This window comes from Triticum urartu, chromosome 2A, assembly GCF_056163025.1.
Source record: "Triticum urartu cultivar PI428250 chromosome 2A, HENAU_Tu73, whole genome shotgun sequence".
Classification (NCBI taxonomy): domain Eukaryota; kingdom Viridiplantae; phylum Streptophyta; class Magnoliopsida; order Poales; family Poaceae; genus Triticum; species Triticum urartu.
Window position 1 is genome coordinate 78503479 of NC_141874.1, and position 25810 is coordinate 78529288.

General features: G+C 53.0%; 1 pseudogene; it reads right to left on the reverse strand.

The window, feature by feature from the left end:
* Positions 1-1548: 1548 nt before the first annotated feature.
* Positions 1549-25810, reverse strand: part of LOC125535068 (uncharacterized) — a 71671-nt pseudogene continuing 47409 nt past the window's right edge.

Sequence of the window (25810 nt, forward strand, 5' to 3'; positions counted from 1 at the left end):
ACAAAGCAGAGACAAACCTTGTGTCTTGGGGTAGACCACATCTCCACCGGAGCTTGCCATTCACCGTCCATATCTGGCACCGAGACTTGATGCTGACTTTGTTTCCAGCTACGGTATCAAAATACTTCTTCTTGATCTGATGGCGTCTGCTCTTTGAATTTTTCTGTAGAATATCTTTGCACGCAGTGTTGATGGTCTTCAAGTCTGTGTTCATCTCAAAATTTGCCTACCAAGACATCAAACAAGGTAGGAACAATATTAGTGATCATGCATAGGTGTAACAGAAAATAGATAGCACATTAACTACGAAACAAGTAGATGTCCAGATTTAAGTTTTTTAATTTTCCTAACTAGTAGATTTGGTAATATAACTACATCTTGAAAGATTTTATTTTTTGAAGTTTTTATCATTTTCTTTTGTTTTTTTCCAAACTAAAATGCCGATACAGGGGGGGTAAGAGTTTTTGAGATACAAACCCCTTTAGTCCCGGTTTGAGACACGAGCCAGGAGTAAAGGACATCGCACCCTTTAGTACTGGTTCATGTCTGAAACCGGGACTAAAGGTCTAATCTTTAGTCCCAGTTTGAGATACGAACCGGGACTAAAGGGCATCGCACCCTTTAGTCCTGGTTCGTGTCTCAAACCGGGACTAAAGGTCCCATTTGAACCGGGACTAATACCTTCCCGACGGCCTAGCCGCTCGAACCGGGACTAATGCTCACATTAGTTCCGGTTCGTAATGCAACCAGGACTAATGTGTACATTGAGCTGTGACCAAAGCCCTCTTTTCTACTAGTGTTATTAAGGGTCAGTTTGGTTGGCATCCTCGTCATGTATTGCCTGGCCTGGAATTGTCCCTGGATTCTACTAGTGGTTGTTTGGTTGCTGCCCTATGAAAAAGAGAACTTGCCTAGCGTGGACTCCTTGTATTGTAAATTTGTAATTAGCCTGGGCAGAACTCGAGGCACTCTAATTAGCCTGGGCCAGGCGATCTAGTTCGGACGCCTAGGCCTGTGGCCACGAGCTAAATAGCAACCTGGATGGGACTTTGCATGATAAAAAAATGATTCACGGACTGTATGATGGGACGTTGATGCTTTACCAGGCGAGGGACCAAACCAAACGCTTGGTTGCCACACTAGCATGGTTAGGCAGAAAAAATTCATGTTTGATGTCCATGCCAGGCAGCAGAAAACTTCCTGGCACGAGGGCTAGGTCACCATCCAAACTGACCGTAACTACTTGCCATCTCATTATTTTTGCTTATGTGGCATCTACATTACTAGTTATGTTATGAGCCGTTGTGAAGAGAGATAGGAAGCTCATCGGCACCACACAACGAGGCGACATCTGACATTTTGGTCTTTCGTTGGCCTTTGAGTTGTCGCCTTGTGGGCACTATACTCATCGATTTAATGATTGCAATTTTTAAGTAAACATTGAGGGAGTACATGATTTTTCCCTTTTCTTATACAATAGGGTATATAAATATGTGAAGAGATTCGCTAACTGTCAGTCTAGCTAGTTCCTACAGATCATTAGTATCACTAGTAACAATTGTTTGAGCTCTTTGTCTGAGCCTCCGGTTCACAGGCAGGACTATTATTTACTTTGTCCCGGGTTCTCCTGCCCAGGAACCAAAGCACGAGGGGGATGGCGATGTAGGCGAGCACGGCGGCGAACAGCGTGATGACGTACCCCATCGCCTTGCACCCTCGGCTGCTGTCGACGGCATACGCCCCGAGGAGGCCGAGCAGGTCTAGCACGATTGCTGTGTTCATGGCATAGAGCAGGAAGACATTGTTCTGCAGAGACTCCTGCAGTAGCAGGACGATGACGACGACCGACGCCACGAACGAGGTCGAGTAGCAGTAGAAGAAGGCGCTGTACCGGGGCGGGTTGCTAAGCCGCATCATGGCGTTCCCCCCATGGTCGCCATCGGGCGGCTTCATGGCGGCCTGGTAGGTGACGCTCGCCGCCAGGATCACCAGCACCATCATGTACTTCCGCCTGGCACTATTCCCGCTCTTGTGTTGTCGCCTCATTGCCCTGTCGCCGGCTGGACTTGGCCGTTATGAGTTGCGGTCTTCTTCTCCATTGGAATCGCCGAATATGAGCAGGACCAGCAGCGCCATGACCGTGATGGCAATCAGCGTGATTGCCGCGGCGACCAGGACGAAGACGTACATGATGCTAGCTGCTGAGGTAGTCCCGCTGAGGTAAGCGCCCATCAGGCCGAACAGGGCGATCACCAATTCACCATGCACACATATAGCGCGTAGCACCGTATGCCCGGCTTATACAAGTTCGGGTTCACAAGCAGGATGATGAGCATGATGGACACCATGAAACTCGTCGAGTTGCAGTAGAAGAACGCTTGGTACCTCATCCCGTATGTGTCGGCCATGATGGGTTCTCCCGCACGGTGCCCCTCCGTGCAGAAGCCCTCCTGCGGTGTCAGTCCAGCTTGGTAAGTGATGGTAGCCACCAGGATGGCGAGAAGCAGCAGCCGCTTGCGCCTCTTCTCCAGCTTCCTGTTGTCCTTGTTGCTCATTTCCTTGTGTTCCAGCGTGAAGAAGACCACGTGAATTACCACGTACACCAAAGTAGCAGCCGGCAAGGCTATGAGCTTGACGGTGGTGACGATGTCCCGGCAGCTCCCGGTCGCGTACGCGCCAATGAGGCCGAGCAAGCACAGTAGCATCACCACCACGAGAGGATTCGAGACAACCACCAACACCATCATCATGAGGAAGATGTAGACGAGAACCAGGTCGATCAGCGCGATGACGTTGGCAGAGGAGCCCGCATTCCCGCAGCTCCCGGCGACGTAGGCCCCCCAGGAGGCCGAGCAGCACAACCAGGATGAGCTCGCACAGCTGCACCATGGCACAGAGCACCGGCTCTGCAGGCTCCGGACCAGGAGCAGCACGATGATGAGCAGCGACACCATGAACCCCGTGGTGTTGCAGTAGAAGAAGGTCGTCCGGTGGAGATGCTGACGGCCGTCACTACCGGAATTGCACCCTATGCTGACGGCCCTGGCAGTCGGCATAGCCCTGCTATGTCGTCGGGACAGGCCCCCGTCGGCATAGGTCCGTCGGCAACATATACGTCGGCGTAGCCCGGGAGGTCGTCGGCATAGAAAGGCCGTCGGCATAGGACCTATCCCGACGTTGTCCGTACAACTATGCCGACGGCCCTGGCCGTCGGCAACGTTCCCATCTAACAGTGGCCGCCGTCAAGTGACGACCAACCTCTGCTCGCCACGTGGCGCAACTAAGCCGACGGCTAGGCCGTCGGCATAGATGCCACGTGTCGGCAACTCGGCGTTCCTGGGACAGGGCTATGCCGATGGCCTAGCCATCGGCTTAGCCGTCGGCTTAGTTTAAAACGATGCCGACGGCTAGGCCGTCAACACAGATGCCACGTGTCAGCAACTGGGCGCTCACGCGAGCACTATGTCAACGGCCTAGCCGTTGGCATAGTTTGTATTTGATTTTTTTTCTTTTTCCTGTTTGTTTCCAGATCAATTCAATTCAAATATACAGCAAATATATATGATGGAAATAGACATATGGAACAAATCTAAGTATCATCTGGCACTGTCACAACAATATATGCATAAGCATCATCAGAATCAACATAAGCATATAAAGAAATCACACAAGTCATCTAAAGGACCATCAAAAGTAACCGAAAGGATCATCACCACCACATACAAGTCATCTAAAGGATCATCATCACCACACACAAGTCATCTAAAGAAACATAAGCATAAGCACACAAGTACCCAAAAGGCTTAAGCGCCAGGACGTCGAGCACCGCGGAGGTCATCACCACCAAGACCGCCGAAGCCCAGGTCGTCACTTCTAGCAGCAGTGCTACCGCCAAGACCGCCTCCACCTCCGCCTCCGCGGATCGGAGTGGTCGGGCTCCGTGACTCGGGAGTGCTATGAAGACCACTGCCGACGGTTGATCCATCGGTTCCCTGGATGTTGAAAAGACATATTAACGGGATATATGACTGTGTTGAAAGGCATGATATGATTTGGGTGAATAGATTGGGGATGAACTAACCGGCGAGGGGCCAGGTTTCTGTGCCACAAACTCCTCAAAGGTCAGCAGCCTTGGTTGTGCAGGAGGACATTGTGCTGGTTGCAATTGAGGTCACTTGCCGGCCGCCATTTCCTAAAATACGTGCTGCATCTGGCGATCCCTCTGCACATGGTATGCATAAAGGCTCTCGTGCCACGCCATGGTCTCCTAGCGCGTGTACTCCATGTAGGCCTACGGTATGACATGATGGAACTCATAAAACTACTAAATGCGGAAAATAAAGTGAGCAATGAAGATAAGAGGGAAAATACTTGCAGTTTGCCGCACCTGAAAGAGGGACTGTGACTGTGCCCTGGTCATTGGCGTGCTCGTGCGCTGGCTCAGGCTCGGGTCGATCCGATGGAGCTGTGTGTAGGAGATAGTAGGAGTGATCACATCATCGAGAATCGCCTCCCGACCGTGCTCCTTGGGCCCCATGCCCACCACCACCCTATCGTCCAGATCCGCCGCAATGGGGTCGGGTGTGTCAGGATGTAACTTCAGATACCCATCGGAGTAGGCCTTCTTCCTCTGCGCGGTCTTCTTGCCGTAGTGCTTGGGCTCGCCAGGCTTAGCCGTTCCACTGGTCAAAGCCCGCTCGTGCAAAGTCAAAGGGCTAGATCCCATGCTCAAATGCTACAGCGTTAGGCGAGATGGGGACCCTGGGGGTAGCAATTCCACCGGAGCATTGCACCGGGCCCTCATACATGCTGTACGGTGTGGTGGCATGTCCGAAGAGGCGGCACGCGTCTCCGGGGTGTGCCCCTGATACGTCTCCAACGTATCCATAATTTTTTATTGTTCCATGCTATATTATATTCTGTTTTGGACATTCTTGGGCTTTATTATACACTTTTATATTATTTTTGGGACTAACCTATTAACCGGAGGCCGAGCCTAGAATTGCTGTTTTTTGCCTATTTTAGGGTTTCGCAGAAAAAGAATATCAAATGGAGTCCAAACGGAATGAAACCTTCGGGGATGTGATTTTCGGAACGAACATGATCCAGAGGACTTAGACCCTACGCCAATACATCAACCAGGAGGCCACGAGGTAGGGGGCGCACCTACCCCCCCAGGCGCGCCCTCCACCCTCGTGGGCCCCCTGTTGCTCCACCGACGTACTCCTTCCTCCTATATATACCTACGTACCCCCAAACTACCAGATACAGAGCCAAACCCCTAATTCCACCGCCGTAACTTTCTGTATCCACGAGATCCTATCTTGGGGCCTTTTCCGGAGCTCCGCCGGAGCGGGCATTGATCATGGAGGGCTTCAACATCAACACCATAGCCTCTCCGATGAAGTGTGAGTAGTTTACCTCAGACCTACGGGTCCATAGTTATTAGCTAGATGGCTTCTTCTCTCCTTTTGGATCTCAATACAAAGTTCTCCCCCTCTCTTGTGGAGATCTATTCGATGTAATCTTCTTTTGCGGTGTGTTTGTTGAGACCGATGAATTGTGGGTTTATGATCAAGTTTATCTATGAACAATATTTGAATCTTCTCTGAATTCTTTTATGTATGATTGGTTATCTTTGCAAGTCTCTTCGAATTATTAGTTTGGTTTGGCCTACTAGATTGATCTTTCCTGCAATGGGAGAAGTGCTTAGCTTTGGGTTCAATCTTGCGGTGTCATTTCCCAGTGACAGTAGGGGCAACAAGGCACGTATTGTATTGTTGCCATCGAGGATAACAAGATGGGGTTTACATCATATTGCATGAGTTTATCCCTCTACATCATGTCATCTTTCTTAAAGCGTTACTCTGTTCTCTTGAACTTAATACTCTAGATGCATGCTGGATAGCGGTCGATGTGTGGAGTAATAGTAGTAGATGCAGGCAGGAGTCGGTCTACTTGTCTCGGACATGATGCCTATATACATGATCATACCTAGATATTCTCATAATTATGCTCAATTCTGTCAATTGCTCAATAGTAATTTGTTTACCCACTGTGAATACCTATGCTCTTGAGAGAAGCCACTAGTGAAACCTATGGCCCCCGGCTCTATCTTCCATCATATTAATCTTCCAATACTTAGTTATTTCCTTTTCCTTCTATTTTACATTGCATCTTTGTCGGAGTAAATAGCCATGGGTAGCCTAGACGGCTTCCCCAGGCCCTTTTGAAAAAATTACGAGCCCGTCCGGCTCTCAAGAATCCAAGACATGGGGCCGCCTTCCCCTTGCTGGCTGTCACCCAGGCCGGCTTTCGGAAGGTGGCCCGACTTTAGCCCTCATGAAGAAAGCCATGGGAGGGCCGACTTCGAGAAGCCGGCCACGAGGAGGCCGACTCCAAGAAGCCGGCTCCCATAAAGCGGTCGAGACCGTACCCTCAAAGTTTGCATCCACCTAGCGGCGATGTGACGGGGCGTGGCTACAGTGAAGCCTGCCACCCCCGAATCCCGGAGCACGCCTGGCACAGTGCGCCGTACGGAGTGGGCAAGACCCGTCCGGCACGGCACTGTTGCCATGTAGACCCTGATGTCACCCACGACGGGCCGCCAGCGCGGCCCACGGGCGGTGGGCCCCTTCGGGCAGAGAGACGCCCGAAGGCGGCCAGGCCTCCCCCAGTCGGCCCGAGACGGGGCCGGCTCCCCGCAGCCGGCTCGCTACCCCCCTCGAAGGAGACACCCCATTAAGGAGACAAGACGCGGTAAGGCTACAGCGATCGCCCACCGGTCGGCGGCACTGTAGCCACGGTTACCTCGACGAAGCCCTCGTCATCAGGTTGAGGCAACAGTAACCAGCCACCGACAAGACCCTTGGCAGTGGGGCCTGCCTGTTGCCAAGGAGTTGGCAGCCGGCGGGACCCACCAGCCGGCGGGCCCTAGCAGTCGGCGCAGAAGCCGGCGAGCGTAGTCATAGACGGCTGGGCCCCGCGCCCAGCCGGATTACCATTGTACCCCCAGGGGGTAGGCCTATATAAACCCCCCGGGACGCCCATGCAAAGGGTTGATCCCTGCTAGTTTTAGGCACCACATAGGGAGGAGAAGAGAGCGAGCCGTGCCCTTCTTCCTCCTCCCACCGAACAGCTCAAGGAGCATTGTGTAGCTACTTATCCATCTAGTGATCATGCGGAGACCCCGCAGAGCAGCAGTAGGGGTGTTATCTCCACGGAGAGGCCCGAAGCTGGGAAAGATTCGCCGGCGTGCATGTCTTCGCCTCATCCCGTTTCCAGGCACCGGCGACGTCTTACTGGCTCCCACAATGATAAGCCACCCGTTGGCATATGTCGCACCTACCACCCGACATTTGGCGCCCACCGTGGGGCCAGGTGCACCGTCGTCCGGAGACCTGTTCTGGACGGGAACCCTCTTCCTCCCCAGCGAGCGTAGACAGCCTGGCACGCCCGATGGCGCTTGCCACGACGCGCTGCAAGGCGTCACCAGCATCTGCGCGGCGAGCAGCCTCGCCAATCTCCTCGACGAAACCCTCATCTCCGACGAGCTCGCCTCCGATGCGGCCACCGACCACCTCGCCAACCTCCTCGGCCAGCTCCATGTCTCCAGCGAGCCCGCTGTGGATCTAGAGTCGGTTGGCTCCGCCGACCCGATGCCTGTCGACTCCGACACGGCCTCCTTCGACACCTTCCCCACCAACGTCGCGATCTACAACGACCCGCTTCCTCGGACCGACGGGCGCGATACTATCACCACCGAAGTGATGGTCGTCGGCCAGGGCGGCCCGGCCGACGAGAGTGCCCACGACGCCCCGCACGCGGCGGCCCACGACTTGTCCACCCCCCTCCCGGCTGATGCCGACGAAGAAGCACTGGAGGCACGCCGCCTCGCCCTCCTCGCAGAGGGCCGGAGGCTGGCTTCCGTGAGACGCCTCACTAAGGCCTACCAGCGCGAAGCTGACCGCGCCGCCTTCGTCACGCCGGCCCCGGGCGGGCCAAGCCGGGCCGGCATTGTCAAGCAACGCGGCGCCGTCATCCCCGACATGCTGGGAGTCGACCGCCCGGTCTATGCCACTCCGCTCGAGAACTTGCGTGCCGCCCAGGCGGCTGTGGACGAGTTGGACGGCTTGGAGGCCGAAGAACTCCCCCACATGACCCGGCGCATCCAGCAACTGATCGACGCGGCCGCACGACGGCACGAAGCCGACGCCCGCGCGGGAAGCCCTCCCCCGCGACGAGATCACGACGCGACGTCCCGGACACCGACTACGACCAACGCCCGCGCGCGGCGCGAGAAAGAGCCGGCGGCCAGCCGAAGCCGCACCCGAATCTCCATCGAGCGAGACGCGGACGGCCATCCCCGAGCCATGGAATGGCGGGGCAACTCGCCTCCGCCTCAACCCCGCGGAGAGAGATATCCCACCACGCCGCCAGTGGCGCACCCGACTCTCAGCGGCCGACTAGGTCGCCGCGAAGGAGTCGGCAAGAACGACGCCCGCCATCGGATCGACCGCCTGGAGCGATCCCTGGCGCTGGAAGAAGAAGACGATGTCGGCCCGCCTTATTTCGGCCCCCGCATCCGCGACGAGCCTTTCCCCAAAGGGTTCTCGCTCCCAAGAGACACGCCCAAGTATAACGGCTCCGTGAAGCTGGAAGATTGGTTGATCGACTACTCCACGGCGGCCAGCATAGCCAACGGCAACCGGCGCGTTGCCGTGAAGTACGTGCCCCTCATGCTGCAAGGCACGGCGCGGAGCTGGCTCAACAGCCTCAAGCCTCTCAGCATCAACAACTAGCTAGATTTCACCGAAGCATTCATCCGCAACTTCACCAGCACCTACAAGAGGGCCCCCAAGCCCAGGCAGCTCTCCCTGTGCGTACAGGGCCCAGCCGAGTCCACTCGCGACTACCTCACGCGTTGGGCCGAGCTCCGCAATTCTCGCGAGGGGGTGCACGAGGTGCAAGCCATCGAATACTTCACTGCCGGGTGCCGAGAAGGTACCCTCCTCAAGCACAAGCTCCTCTGCGACGAGCCGACTACGCTCGACGAGCTTCTGGACATAGAAGACAAATACGCCACCGCCGACTCTTCTATGAAGACCGAGCTCTGGGTAGACGCGTCCGGGAAAGTACTCAACCCGGCGCCCAAGATGCCGGCAGGGGATTCCGGCCGACGCCCACACCCGAACGACCACAAGCGCAAGGGCCCTGCGCCGCCTCCCGCTAGTCGGCAGGTGGCCACGGTCGAAGACGCGCTGCCTGAAGGGCGACCCGCGCCCAAGAAGCCCAAGGGCGGCCGGCCGGCTTGGCAGCCGGCTTTCTCCTACGAGCAAACTCTCGATGCCCCGTGCAAATTCCATAGCGGCGCGAAGCCGTCCAACCACACAACCCGGAAGTGCCATTGGCTCACCCGAATCTCTAAAGGCGAGGGGCTCGCGCCGCCTCCACCTGCCGGCCCGCTGCCTCCGGCCGCTCGGCCCGCAGTCGGAGCCGTGCACGACGAATTCCCCGACGAGCAAGAAACCTACATCGTCTTTACAAGCCAGCTCGAAGACCGGCGCGGCAAACGCCGAGAGCGCCAGGAAGTCAGCGTGGTCGCTGCCAACCCCGCCGGACACATGCATTGGTCAAAAAAACCCATCAGCTGGAGCCGGGCCGACCATCCAGAGGTGATGCCGTCTCCCGGCTCTTATGCGTTGGTCCTGGAAGCCACCCTCGCGACGGACAGACGCGCTGCCCGCTTCTCCCGCGTGCTGATAGATGGCGGGAGCAGCATCAACATCTTGTACCGTGACACCCTGGAGAAGCTAAATGTCAAGACGAAGCAACTCATGCCTACTCGGACAGTGTTTCATGGCATCGTACCCGGCTTGTCCTGCGCCCCCATTGGCAAGATCAAGATTGATGTACTCTTTGGGGACAAGGAGCATCTCCGCCGGGAAGCAATCTGGTTTGAAGTGGTGGACCTGGAGAGCCCCTACCACGCGTTGCTTGGCCGACCCGCCTTGGCCAGTTTCATGGCAGTTCCCCACTATGCATACCTCAAGATGAAGATACCAAGTTCGAAGGGCGTCATCACCGTAGCCAGCGATTACAAGAAGTCTTCCGAGTGCGCTGCCGCCAGCAGCCGGCTGGCCGAGTCCCTTGTGATTGCCAAAGAGAAGAAGATGTTGGACCGGGTCGTGGCCATGGCCAGCAAGCAGCCGAACCAGTCCCCCGACCCCAAGGAGTATGATGCCCAAGGATCTTTCCAGCCGGCCAAAGAAACCAAGAAGATACCCCTTGACCCCGAGCACCCCGAGAGGTTTGCCGTCATCAGGGCAAGCCTGAACAGCAAATAGGAAAGCGAGCTCGCCGATTTCCTCCATGAGAATCGGGACATCTTTGCATGGTCCCCCAAGGACATGCCGGGTGTTCCGAAGGAATTCGCCGAGCACAAACTACAGGTCCGAAAAGATGCGAAACCAGTCAAGCAGCCCCTCCGCCGACTATCAGAGGAAAAGAGAAGGATTGTAGGGGAGGAGATAGCCCAGCTTCTGGCAGCCGGCTTCATTATGGAAGTCTTCTTTCCAGAGTGGCTTGCCAACCCGGTCCTCGTGTTAAAGAAGAACAACAAGTGGTGCATGTGTATAGACTACACAAGCCTCAACAAGGCCTGCCCTAAATATCCCTTTGCCCTGCCGAGGATTGACCAAGTGATAGACTCCACGGCCGGATGCGAGCTGTTGAGTTTCTTGGATGCTTACTCAGGATATCACCAGATAAAGCTAGATCCGGACGACCGCCTAAAGACCGCCTTCATCACGCCATTTGGAGCCTTCTGCTACCTGACTATGACATTCGGCATAAGAAATGCCGGTGCCACTTTTCAGTGTTGCATGCAGAAGTGCCTCCTCAAGCAACTCGGCAGAAACGCTCACGTCTACGTGGACGACATTGTGGTGAGGACGGAGAAGCGCGGCACCTTGCTGGAAGACCTCAAAGAAACGTTTGAGAACCTACACCGGTTCCAAATGAAGCTCAACCCCGAGAAATGCGTGTTCGGAGTGCCAGCCGGCCAGCTCCTAGGCTTCCTGGTCTCCGAACGCGGCATCGAATGCAACCCGGTGAAGATCAAGGCCATCGAGAGAATGGCGATCCCCACCAAGCTTCGAGACATCCAAAAGTTCACCGGATGCTTGGACTCCTTGAACCGCTTCATCAGCCGGCTCAGAGAGAAATCTCTCCCCCTCTACCGCCACATGAAGAAGAGCACTCACTTCGAGTGGAATGACCAGGCCGACCAAGCTTTTCACGAGCTGAAGAAGATGCTGGCCACGCCGCCCGTCCTAGCGGCGCTGACTGAGAAAGAGCCCATGCTCCTTTACATTGCCGCAACCAGCCGGGTGGTCAGCACCGTCATCGTAGTCCAACGCCCAGAAGAAGGCCGAGCCCAGCCGGTCCAGTGGCCGGTGTATTATTTGAGCGAGGTGCTGTCCGCTTCAAAGCAGAACTTCCCGCACTACCAGACGATGTGTTACGGCGTGTACTTCACCGCCAAGAAACTGAAGCCCTACTTTCCAGAGCATCCCATCACGGTCGTATGCACCGCCCCGCTGGCCGAGATCATAGGCAGCCGGGACGCATCTGGCCGAGTGGTGAAATGGGCCATCGAGCTGGCCCCTTACACAATCTTCTACCAGCCCCGCACCGCCATCAAGTCCCAAGCACTGGCCGACTTCCTCGTCGACTGGGCCGAGACCCAGTACCTGCCGCCGGCTCCCGACTCCACCAGTTGGCGCATGCACTTTGACGGGTCCAAGATGCGCACCGGCTTGGGAGCTGGCGTCGTCCTTACCTCTCCCAAAGGCGACAAGCTCAGATACACGCTGCAGATTCACTTTGCCGCCTCCAACAATGTAGCCGAGTACGAGGCACTCATACACGGGCTCCGGCTTGCCAAGGAACTCGGCATCCGCCGGATCCTATGTTATGGCGACTCAGACTTGGTGGTTCAGCAATCATCCGGCGACTGGGACGCCAAGGACGCAAATATGGCAAGCTACCGCTTCCTGGTTCAACAACTCAGCGGATACTTTGAAGGATGCGGGTTCCACCACGTACCACGAGCCGACAACGAGCCAGCTGATGCCCTGGCTCGAATAGGCTCCACTCGGCAAGCAATACCAACCGGCGTCGCTCTACAACGCCTCCTCAAGCCGTCCATCAAGCCGTCTCCAGAGTCCGATTCCATCTTCATACCGCCTGACCCCGACGCGGCCGGGTCCGGCTCGAAGAACCAAGCAGGCGACCCCGGGACTTCAGTAGTCGGCCCGGGGACTTCGGCAACCGACTCGGGGACTGCCACACCCGGCTCGGGGACTGCAGTAGCCGGCCCGGGGACTGCACCAACAAAACAGCCAGCGGCCGACTCCAGCATTTCACCACCCAGCCCGCCCACCCTGATGGCAGTAGCCACATTGGCAGTAGGAGAAGTCACGGCTCCGTCATGGGCTCAGTCCATCCTCAACTTCCTAGTAAACCAAGATCTACCGGCTGACGAAACAGAGGCAAGACAAGTCCAACGTCGAGCCGGAGCATACACAATCGTCAACAGAGAACTCGTCAAGCGCAGTGTCACTGGAGTCCTCCAACGGTGCGTCGAGCAAGAGAAGGGCATTGCAATCCTCAGAGACATTCACCAAGGAGAATGCGGCCACCATGCGGCTTCAAGATCACTCGTCGCCAAAGATTTCCGCCATGGTTTCTTCTGGCCGACTGCTTTGGATGACGCCAAAGAATTAGTTAAATATTGCAAAGGGTGCCAACTCTTCAGCTCCAAGCAACACATGCCGGCTTCGGCACTCAAGACCATTCCCCTCACCTGGCCCTTCGCCGTTTGGGGACTGGACATGGTGGGCCCATTCAAGACGGCGCGCGGCGGCATGACGCATTTGCTCGTCGCTGTGGACAAATTCACCAAGTGGATTGAGTCAAAGCCGATCAAGAAGCTGAATTGGCCGACTGCTGTGGCATTCATCACAGACATAACAACTCGGTACAGCGTGCCACACAGCATCATCACCGACAATGGCACGAATTTTGCCAAAGGAGCATTGGCACGTTTCTGCGCAGCCCAAGGTATCCGGCTGGACTTAGTGTCCGTCGCCCACCCGCAGTCAAACGGCCAGGTCGAGCGAGCCAACGGCCTCATCCTCTCCGGCATCAAGCCCCGACTGGTCGCACCACTGGAGCGTTCAGCCGGCTGTTGGCTCGATGAGCTGCCGGCTGTCCTCTGGAGTCTGCGCACTACCCCAAACAAGTCAACCGGCTTCACTCCTTTCTTCCTCGTGTACGGTGCCGAGGCGATCATCCCAACTGACATCGAATTCGACTCGCCCCGGGTAACCATGTACACGGAGGCGGAGGCCAAGGAAGCACGAGAAGACGGCGTCGACCTGCTGGAAGAAGGCCGGTTGTTAGCCCTCAGCCGGTCTGCCATCTACCAGCAGGGTTTGCGCCGCTACCACAGTCGGAAGGTCAGGCCAGGATCTTTCCAAGAGGGCGATCTTGTGCTCTGGCAGATCCAGCGAACAACCGGCCAGCACAAGCTCTCGGCCCCTTGGGAGGGCCCCTTCGTCATCAGTAGAGCTCTAGGCAACGACTCCTAAAACCTAATCGACGCGCAGAAGCCCAACGCACGCAAGAGAGACGACTCCGGCAAGGAGTCGGAACGGCCATGGAACGCCAACCTCCTTCGAAGATTTTACAGTTGAAATGCAGTATGTATCACGCTAACTTTTGTACTAAATACGAGACAATAGGCCCCCGAGGAGGGCTCGGGGACTGCCATCTTTTATCTATGAATGAAAAGTATCATGCTTATGACCTTGTCATTTCATTTACTTATTCCGTCCGGCACCAGGTTCGACTAGTCGGCTCGGGGACTGGCCGACTGGAGTTATATTAGAAATCCTACCCGCGGTCAGACAAGTAGTGTGCCGACACCCAGGCTTAGCTCTTGCCAAAGTCGCAGTTCTTAGAACCAGCTGTCCGGCTGGCAAGAGTCAAAAGCAGGAAAGGATGCCCACACGAAAAATGGCCAGGGACCAACGGACTAATATAACGAAAGCCGGTTTGCCACCTACCACCGACCGACTACCAAAGTAGCCGGCCGGCCGGTTTCCATTCACTTCACTTCAATCCAAGAAAGCTCGAGTACTTGCCTCCCCAAAGAGGGAAGGCGGCAAAGGAAAAAGCCTAAGGATAAAAAGCATACGCGAATGGAAACCAAACATGCACATAATAATATTTACATAAAAGACCTCCAAGAGGCCAGCATTCAACATAGTTTGGATACACCCCCAGTGGGTGGAACTGCGAAAGCTTAATAAAGATTGTTTAAAAGGCAACAAGCAGGAAAAATAAGGACGGCAGGTCAAGCTGGCGGAGCGACCGACGAGCCGGGCTGGTCGGCGGAGAAGGTTGTGCCGGCTGAAGGAGTGGCCGGCTGGCGAACCTCGGCTTGATCACCGCCTCCCGCAGAGGGCGCACTTCCACGCACCTCGTTGCTGGAGGCACGGTCAGCCTGAGGCCGGCTGGTTGTTCCACTAGCCGGCTCGACGTCTTCACCGTCCTCTTCTTCGTCATCCTCGCCCTCGTCGCTGGAGGCGATCTCCTCTGCCGAGTCCTCGCCCACCGCTGGGTTGAGCCCGAACCACTTCTCCGGCTGGGCAACGCCGCCATCATTGATTTCAGGTGCAAAAACGCTGATGTCGGTGCACTCGGCGATCGTCGAAGCACGCCGGGCGATAGCCGGCCATACCTCCTCCAGCTCCGCGTCGGCCTCCAGCCGCCAAGTGCGCAGCTGGTCCAGGTTCAGCCCTGGGTACCAAGCTCGAACGAACTCCAACGCCTGCCCGGCTCCAAGACGGGCCGCCGACGCCTTCCAAGCTTCAAAGCGACCGACTGCGACCTCCAGCCAGTCAGCAGTCCGGCTTGGGGTGCGCTGGATCGTCTCGCTGGGCCAGAGGGCGGCCAACACCTGCGCCCCGGCACGTTGGAGCCGGCGAAGCATCCGGTGAGCCGGCTGCAGCCGCGCTTGGACAGCCAAGAGCTGCTCCTCAAGCGTCTGATTCGCATTCGGCGCGATGTTGACCCCCGCCTGACGGCGCGCCTCGCGATGGGCCTCGATGGTTTGGGCGGCGAAGGCGGAGTAGCCGGGAAAGTAGTCTGCGCAAGAAAATAGGCAGCAGCACAAGTCAGGCCAAAAACCAGGCGGCAAGGGGCAGGAGAGGAGCGAGGAAGGCGGCTTACCGTCGATCAAGTCCTCGATGCGGCCGAAGCCTTCATCCAGCGCTCGCCGGGTCTCAGCCCAGCTCGCCGCCTCGGTCTCACACTCTGACTTCAGGGCGGCCTCGCTATCCTGCGCTTTCTGCAGGGCCGCCTTGTGGCTCTCCTCTTGGTCAGCCAGCTTCTTGGCCAGGCGGTCACGCTCCTGGACCAAGGCAGCGTACTCAGCATCCTTGGTACGAAGGGCGGCCTGCGCTTCGCTGAGCTCCCTCCTCAAGTCGGCGTTGGCCCCTGAAAGCACGAAAGAAGAAAGAAAGAAAAAAGAAAAAAACCAATAAGGAAAAAGTCGTCAAGGAAGATCTGACACGACTGCTCAGCAGTCGGCCCGAATCTCGGGGACTACACCCAGTGGGTGCCCTGACGCGCCCCCACAGGAGACAGACAAGATCAAGCACTTACTTCGGCTGTTGACCAGGTCGTCGGTATTCCGACCCAACTCCTGAGCCTGGGAGTTGAAGGCGGCAGCACGGGAGTTATGATATTCCTGGAAGTTCAGACAGGAAGCAAAATTAAGGTAGTCGTCAAGAAAGATCCGACCCGACTGCTCAGCAGTCGGCCTGAATCTCGGGGACTACACCCAGTGGGTGCGCTGACGCGCCCCCACGGAAGAAATCAAGAGACCAAAGCGGCCAAGAATGAAAGACTCACCCGGATGGCGGCCCGCGTCGACAGGAACTCCTGGGTGTACTGCTGCAGCAGGGCGGCCTGAGCTTGAAGCCGGCTCCGGACCTCTTGAGCCGCCACATTCAGCTCGCCAGTCCCCCCGCTGGGAGTCCACTCGGACGTGGCGGTGCTGGCCGCCTCCAGAGCCTCCGCCGACTGGCCGGCGCCCGCAACTCGGCGCGACTCTGGCGGAGCGGCGCCTCCCCCTGCGCGCCAACGCGTCACCGGCTGCACCTCGAAGCCGGCTCCGTCCTCCGGCTCACCCCCGGCCGGCTCCTCTGGTGCCGCTGACGATTGGCCGCCTTGGCCCGCTCCGGTTGGCGCTGCCGGTGGCGCTCTCCCCGCGAAGACCACGATGTCCTCCCTCCTCTTCATCAGCGGCGGGTCTTGGACGATTTCCGCAATGGGGTGTCAGGGGCCACGGCTCGAAGGGGAATGGCGAGCAGCGGAGGCTGGTTACGCGAACCCTCCGCCTCCGTTTCCCCGGTCGCCGCCTCCGCCTGGGCCTTGGCTGCCGCGTCGGCCTGCTCCCTCGCCGCCTGGGCGGCCGCTTTTTCTGCCGCCTCACGCTCCTCCCGCGCCTCACGGGCGCTGCATTCCGTGGCCTCCCTGAGGTCAGCGCGGGGGTCCACGCGGCGGGAGCCCGAAGACCCTCCAGTCGGCCCGACTACGGAGCTGCCCGGACCCCGCTCAAGGGAAAGCGGCGCCCTGTCCAGCGAGCGGGAAATGGTTAGGAAAAATGTTCGAACAGGAGAGAATGATGAAAAGCATGCGACCAGGCAATCGACGACTTACGCTGAGATCGCCTGAGGTTGCTTCACCGCCTTGCGGAAGCGGGCCGCTTTCGCGGCCGCCTCATCTCGTTTGGTCGCCGCGGTGGAGGCTTTGGACTTCTTCGGCCGACTACCGAAGAGGATTGATGCGACCCGGCGCTTCTGTGCGCCGCCACTGGCAGCCGGCGCGGTGGACAAGCCCGCGCCCTGATGGTCGGCCGCCGGCTGGCGACGCGGGGCGACTTCGGCTTCGGCATCATCCGGCCAGTCCTCGAAGCTAGCGGTATGGCCTGTGCCTCCGGGCTCGGCGTCGTCCCCCATGATGGCGTTTTCCATGGCGGCTGCTCCCAAATCCGGGTCGTCGACGTCGTCCACCGTGCGGTCGGGGACGTACTGGCGTTCTATCCCTGCTGCCCCGGTCGTCGGCGGAAGAAGGGGGTTCTGCTAAGAGGAACCGACCGATCAGAAGCCGGCCATCATAAAGCCGGATACCAAAACAAAGAAGAAAGAGAGGAAAGCTTACCACGGGCGGAGGGTTGGCGCGAGAATACGGCACCTTGCCGTATCGCCAGTCCTCGTCGAGCTTGCAATTGGAGATATAATTTACCATGTACGACACCTCCGCATGAGGCATCTCCCAGGTGCTCAGCCGGCTTGGGTCGAAGCGGCCGCTCATCTGACACATCATGTGGGGCCAGATTTGGAGAGGAAGTATCCGGCGCTCCACGAAGGCGGCCACCAAGTCGGCCCCGCTCAGGCCTTCCGACTGGATCATCACCCGAAGCCGGGAGACGGCAGTGTTCCCAGCCTAAGACAGTGACCTGTACCGGAAACTCCATGAGGGCTGTCTCCCAGCCGGCGGGCCGGCTACGTAAGCCGGCAGGTTGACGTGGTCTCCTTGCTGGCCGATGTTCTTCACGTAGAAGAACGACTTCTGCCAGATCTTCACCGACTGGATCAGGGGGATGGACGGGAACGGGTTGTTCTCGCCCGACCTCCTCATGGCTATGTAGGCCCCGCAGGGGGCAGGCACGCCTACGACGACGGTGCCGAGTTTGCTCTGGAAGAATTCCCCCCAGAGCTCCAGCGTGGGGAGCAGCCCCAAGAAACCTTCACAGAGAGAGACGAAGGACGACAGCAGCATCACCGCGTTGGGCGTGAGGTGATGTGGCTGAAGATTGTAGAACTCGAGGAAGGAGCATAGGAATCCGCTCGCCGGAAGGCCGAAGCCGCACAGGAAGTGCGAGCGAAAGACAACCCGCTCGCCCTCCTCCGGTGCCGGCGAGATCTCCATCTCTGGCGCCAGGCGGACCCGCACGAGGTTGGCGTCGGGCAGGCGCCGAGTCAGGCGGAGGAACTCAAGATGGTCCTCATGGACGTTGGAGCCATCCCACGAGCTCGACAGCGCCATGGGAGCAAGACGATGTGGCGGCGCAGCGGCGCTGAGACGGAAGGCTGCGGCGGCAACGAGAGGAAGAAAGGAGGACGATAAGGGGCGGAGCGAGAGAGAGCGTGCGAACCTCTGTCTCCCCCCCTCCTCCCCCTACTTATAGGCTCGCGTGGCGGAGCCGAGGAGGCACGGCGTGGGGAAACGTGGGGATCGATCGTGCCCACTCCCCCACGTCCCGCGTTTATTGCGCCCTAACGGCGAAATAAAATCGCCACGGGAAGGCGAGCGGTCCACCTAGGCCACATAAGATCAGCGTTCGGGCCGAGGCTTAGGAGTGGCTGGCCTGGGCCTGCGGCGGCATCCCGTAGCGCGCGTGCACTGGCAGGGTCTCACTGCCACGTGGCCCGCAAGAGGACCCGCGGTCAGCACGCGGGTCGACCACTTTCCCGCCTGCAAGACGCAGGGCTCCCCGAAATCGGCATACACCAGCAAAGCCGGCTCTTCAGGGTAGGAAGCTGACCAAGCTTCTCGTCCCTTTGTCCGCCTCGAAGCTCGGTCAGCTTCGGGGACTACTGTCGGAGTAAATAGCCATGGGTAGCCTAGCCGGCTTCCCCTGGCCCTTCTGAAAAAATTATGAGCCCGTCCGGCTCTCAAGATTCCAAGACATGGGGCCGCCTTCCCCTTGCTGGCTGTCACCCAGGCCGGCTTTCGAAAGGCGGCCCGACTTTAGCCCTCATGAAGAAAGCCATGGGAGGGCCGACTTCGAGAAGCCGACCGTGAGGAGGCCGACTCCAAGAAGCTGGCTCCCATAAAGCGGTCGAGACCGTACCCTCAAAGTTTGCATCCACCTAGCGGCGATGTGACGGGGCGTGGCTATAGTGAAGCCTGCCACCCCTGAATCCCGGAGCACGCCTGGCACAGTGCGCCGTACGGAGTGGGCATGACCCGTCCGGCACGGCACTGTTGGCATGTAGACCCTGATGTCACCCATGACGGGCCGCCAGCGCGGCCCACGACAAGACCCATGGGAGCAGTAACCAGCCACCGACAAGACCCTTGGCAGTGGGGCCTGCCTGTTGCCAAGGAGTTGGCAGCCGGCGGGACCCACCAGCCGGCGGGCCCCAGCAGTCGGTGCAGAAGCCGGCGAGGGTAGTCACAGACGGTTGGGCCCCGCGCCTAGCCGGATTACTATTGTACCCCCCGGGGTAGGCCTATATAAACCCCCCGGGACGCCCATGCAAAGGGTTGATCCCTGCTAGTTTTAGACACCACATAGGGAGGAGAAGAGAGCGAGCCGTGCCCTTCTTCCTCCTCCCACCGAACAGCTCAAGGATCATTGTGTAGCTACTTGTCCATCTAGTGATCATGCGGAGAGCAGCAGTAGGGGTGTTATCTCCACGGAGAGCCCCGAAGCTGGGTAAGATTCCCCGGCGTGCATGTCTTCGCCTCATCCCGTTTCCAGGCACCGGCGACGTCTTACTGGCTCCCACAATGATAAGCCACCCGTTGGCATATGTCGCACCTACCACCCGACAATCTTTATCGCAAAAATAACAAAAATATTATCTAATCATATCTATTAGATCTCACTGTCGTAAGTGACCGTGTTGGGATTGACAACCCCTTATCGTGTTGGTTGCGAGGATTTATTTGTTTGTGTAGGTGCGAGGGACTCGTGCATGGCCTCCTACTGGATTGATACCTTGGTTCTCAAAAACTGAGGGAAATACTTATGCTACTTTACTGCATCACCCTTTCCTCTTCAAGGGAAAACCAACACAAGTGCTCAAGAGGTAGCAAGAAGGATTTCTGGCGCCGTTGCCGGGGAGGTTCGCGCAAAAGTCAACACACCAAGTACCCATCACAAACCCTTATCTTCCGCATTACATTATTTGCCATTTTCCTCTCGTTTTCCTCTCCCCCACTTCACCCTTGCCGTTTTATTCGCCCTCTTTCTCTATTTTCCTCTTTTTGCCCGTCTCTCGTTTGCTTGTGCGTTGGATTGCTTGATTGTCACGATGGCTCAAGATAATACTAAATTGTGTGACTTTACCAATACCAACAACAATAATTTTATTAGCACTCCGATTGCTCCTCTTACCGATGCTGAATCTTGTGAAATTAATGGTGCTTTGCTGAATCTTGTCATGAAAGATTCGTTTTCCGTCCTTCCTATTGAAGATGCCGCTACCCATCTAAATAGCATCATTGATTTGTGGACAATTATATTGTTAAATTGAAGCTATTCCCTTTTTCTCTTAGAGATCGTGCTAAAGCTTGGTTTTCGTCTTTCCCTAAAAATAGTATTGATTCGTGGAATAAGTGCAAAGGTGCTTTTATCTCTATGTATTGTCCTCCCGCTAAGATCATCTCTCTTAGAAACGATATTATGAATTTTAAGCAACTTGATCATGAACATGTTGCGCAAGCTTAGGAGAGGATGAAATTAATGATACGTAATTGCCCTACACATGGTTTGAATTTGTGGATGATTATACAAAAAAATTATGCCGGATTGAATTTTGCTTCTAGAAATCTTTTAGATTCAGCCGCGGGAGGCACTTTTATGGAAATCACTTCAGGAGAAGCTACTAAACTCCTAGATAATATTATGGTTATTTATTCTCAATGGCACACTGAAAGATCTACTAATAAGAAAGTGCATGCGATAGAAGAAATTAATGTTTTGAGTGGAAAGATGGATGAACTTATGAAATTATTTGCTAATAAAAGTGTTTCCTATGATACTAATGATATGCCTTTGTCTACTTTGATTGAGAATAATAACGAATCTATGGATGTGAATTTTGTTGGTAGGAATAATTTTGGTAAGAACGCGTATAGACGAAACTTTAATCCTAGGTCGTATCCTAGTAATTCCTCTAATAATTATGGTAATTCCTACAACAATTCTTATGGAAATTATAATAATACGCCCTCTGATTTTGAATGTAATATTAAAGAATTTATTACTTCGCAAAAGAATTTCAATGATTTGATTGAAGAAAAATTGCTTAAGATTGATGAGTTGGCTAGGAACGTTGATAGAATTTCTCTTGATGTTGATTCTTTGAAACTTAGATCTATTCCACCTAAGCATGATATCAATAAGTCTCTCAGAGCCATGAGAATTTCCATTGATGAGTGCAAAGAAAGAACCGCTAGGATGCATCCTAAGAAAGATTGCTTTATAAAAGCGTGTTCTTCTAGTTTCCATGATAATAAAAATGAAGATCTAATAGTTATTGATGTGTCCCCTATTAAATCTTTGTTTTGCAATATGAATCTTGATAATGATGGGACTGAATATGATCCACCTTTACCTAGACGGCGTTCCAAGAATTTGGAGTCTTTAGATCTTAATGCTAAAATTGTTAAAAGTGGGATTGAAGAAGTCAAAACTTTAAATATTAATGAACCCACTATTTTGGATTTCAAGGAATTTAATTATGATAATTGCTCTTTGATAGATTGTTTTTCCTAGTTGCAATCCGTGCTAAATTCTCCTCATGCTTATAGCCAAAATAAAGCTTTTACTAAACATATTGTTGATGCTTTGATGCAATCTTATGAAGAAAAATTTGCGTTGGAAGTTTCTATCCTAGAAAACTTTATGATGAGTGTGAACCTACTATTAAATTTAAAATTAAAGATCATGGATTTTATGCTTTGTGTGATTTGGGTGCTAGTGTTTCCACGATTCCAAAGACTTTGTGTGATTTATTAGGTTTTCGTGATTTTGATGATTGCTCTTTAAACTTGCATCTTGCGGATTCCACCATTAAGAAACCTATGGGAAGAATTAATGATGTTCTTATTGTGGCAAATAGGAACTATGTGCCCGTAGATTTATTGTTCTTGATATCGATTGCAATCCTTCATGTCCTATTATTCTTCATAGACCTTTCCTTAGAACGATTGGTGCAATTATTGATATGAAGGAAGGAAATATTAGATTCCAATTTCTGTTAAGGAAAGGCACGGAACACTTTCCTAGAAAGAAAATTAAATTACCTTATGAATCTATTATGAGAGCCACTTATGGATTGCCTACCAAAGATGGCAACACCTAGATCTATCCTTGCTTTTTATGCCTAGCTAGGGGCGTTAAACGATAGCGCTTGTTGGGTGGCAACCCAATTTTATTTTTATTCCATGCTTTTTGCTCCTATTTAGTAATAAATAATTTATCGAGCCTCTGTTTTGGTTGTGTTTTTTGTGTTTAATTAGTGTTTGTGCCAAGTAGAACCGTTGGGAAGACTTGGGGGAAGTCTTTTTAATCTTGCTGCAAAAAACAGAAACTTTAGCGCTCACGAGAACTGCTTCCATTTTTATTTGGAAAGCGATATTTAGTTAATTATTTTTTGCAGATGATTAATAGATAAATTCCTCACGTACAGAAATTTATTTTATAATTTTTTGGGTTCCATATCTTGCGTTAGCTACATATTACTACAGGCTGTTCTTTTTTTGAGAGATTTTGTTTTTCGTGTGTTGTGTGCTTATTTTGATGAATCTATGGCTAGTAAAACAGTTTATAAACCATAGAGAATTTGGAATACAGTAGGTTTAACACCAATATGAATAAAGAATGAGTTCATTATAGTACCTTGAAGTGGTGTTTTGTTTTCTTTCGCTAACGGAGCTCACGAGATTTTCTACTTTAAGTTTTGTGTTGTGAAGTTTTCAAGTTTTGGGTGAAAGATTTGATGGATTATGGAACAAGGAGTGGCAAGAGCCTAATCTTGGGGATGCCCATGGCACCCCAATATAATCTAAGGACACCTAAAAGCCAAAGCTTGGGGATGCGTCGGAAGGCATCCCCTCTTTCGTCTACTTCCATCGGTAACTTTAGTTGGAACTATATTTTTATTTACAACATGATATGTGTTTTGCTTGGAGTGTCTTGTATTATTTGAGTCTTTATTTGTTAGTTTTCCACAATCATCCTTGCTGTACACACCTTTTGAGAGACACACATGATTCGGAAATTGTTAGAATACTCTATGTGCTTCACTTATATCTTTTGAGTTATATAGTTTTTGCCCTAGTGCTTCACTTATATCTTTTAGAGCACGTCAGTGGATTTGTTTTATAGAAACTACTGTTCTCTCATGCTTCCCTAAGATTATTTTGAGAGTCCTACAAAACAGCATGGTAATTTGCTTTAATTATGTTAGGCATTCAAGATTAATAATAAAATTTTCTTATGAGTGTGTTGAATACTATGAGAAGTTTGATACTTGATAATTGTTTTGAGATATGGAGATGGTAATATTAGAGTCATGCTAGTTGAGTAGTTGTGAATTTGAGAAATACTTGTGTTAAAGTTTGTGATTCCCGTAGCATGCACGTATGGTGAACCGTTATGTGATGAAGTCGGAGCATGATTTATTTATTGATTGTCTTCCTTATGAGTGGCGGTCGGGGACGAGCGATGGTCTTTTCCTACCAAGCTATCCCCCTAGGAGCATGCACGTAATACTTTGCTTTGATAACTTGTAGATTTTTGCAATAAGGATATGAGTTCTTCATGACTAAGGTTGAGTCCATGGATCATACACACTTTCTTCCTTCCACCATTGCTAGCCTCTCTAATATCGCGCACCTTTCGCCGGTATCATACACCCACCATATACATTCCTCAAAAAAGCCACCAAACCTACCTATCATGGCATTTCCATAGCCATTCTGAGATATATTGCCATGCAACTTTCCACCGTTCCATTTACCATGACACGCTCCATCATTGTCATATTGCTTTGCATGATAATGTAGTTGACATTTTATTTGTGGCAAAGCCACCGATCATAATTCTTTCATACATGTCACTCTTGATTCATTGCATATCCCCTTACACCGCCGGAGGCATTCACATAGAGTCATATTTTGTTCTAAGTATTGAGTTGTAATTGTTGAGTTGTAAGTAAATAAAAGTGTGATGATCATCATTTTTAGAGCATTGTCCCAAGTGAGGAAAGGATGATGGAGACTATGATTCCCCCACAAGTTGTGATGAGACCCCGGACAAAAACAAATATAGGCTAAAGAAGCCCAAATAAAAAAAGGCCATAAGGAAAAGGCCCAAATGAAAAAACGAGAGAAAAAGAGAGAAGGGACAATGCTACTATCCTTATTCCACACTTGTGCTTCAAAGTAGCACCATGATCTTCATAATAGAGAGTCTCCTGTGTTATCACTTTCATATACTAGTGGGAATTTTTCATTATAGAACTTGGCTTCTATATTCCAATGATGGGCTTCCTCAAAATACCCTAGGTCTTCGTGAGCAAGCGAGTTGGATGCACGCCCACTTAGTTCCTTTTGTTGAGCTTTCATATACTTATAGCTCTAGTGCATCCGTTGCATGGCAATCCCTACTCACTCACATTGATATCCGTTGCATGTGCCCGTTGATACGCCTAGTTGATGTGAGACTATCTTCCCCCTTTTTTGTTTCCTCCACAACCACCATTCTATTCCACCTAAAGTGCTATGTCCATGGCTCACGCTCATGTATTGCGTGAAGATTGAAAAGTTTGAGAACACCAAAAGTATGAAACAATTGCTTGGCTTGTCATCGGGGTTCTGCATGATTTAAATACTTTATGTGGTGAAGATAGAGCATAGCCAGTCTATATGATTTTGTAGGGATAACTTTATTTGGCCATGTTATTTTTAAGAAACATAATTGCTTAGTTAGTATGCTTGAAGTATTATTATTTCTATGTCAATATTGAAATTTCGTCTTGAATCTTTCGGATCTGAATATCCATACCACAATTAAGAAGAATTACATTGAAATTATGCCAATTAGCATTCCGCATCAAAAATTCTGTTTTTATCATTTACCTACTCGAGGACGAGCAGGAATTAAGCTTGGGAATGCTTGATACGTCTCCAACGTATCCATAATTTTTGATTGTTCCATGCTATATTATATTCTGTTTTGGACATTCTTGGGCTTTATTATACACTTTTATATTAATTTTCGGACTAACCTATTAACCGGAGGCCCAACCCAGAATTGCTGTTTTTTTGCCTATTTTATGGTTTCGCAGAAAAAGAATATCAAACGGAGTCCAAACGGAATGAAACCTTCGGGAACGTGATTTTCGGAACGAACATGATCCAGAGGACTTGGACCCTACGTCAAGACATCAACCAGGAGGCCACGAGGTAGGGGACGCACCTACCCCCGCAGGCGCGCCCTCCACCCTTCTGGGCCCCCTGTTGCTTCACCGACGTACTCCTTCCTCCTATATATACCTACATACCCCCAAACTACCAGATACGGAGCCAAAACCCTAATTCCACCGCCGTAACTTTCTGTATCCACGAGATCCCATCTTGGGGCCTTTTCCGGAGCTCCGCCGGAGAGGGCATCGATCACGGAGGGCTTCTACATCAACACCATAGCCTCTCCGATGAAGTGTGAGTAGTTTACCTCAGACCTACGGGTCCATAGTTATTAGCTAGATGGCTTCTTCTCCCTTTTTGGATCTCAATACAAAGTTCTCCCCCTATCTTGTGGAGATCTATTCGATGTAATCTTCTTTTGCGGTGTGTTTGTTGAGACCAATGAATTGTGGTTTTATGATCAAGTTTATCTACGAACAATATTTGAATCTTCTCTGAATTCTTTTAT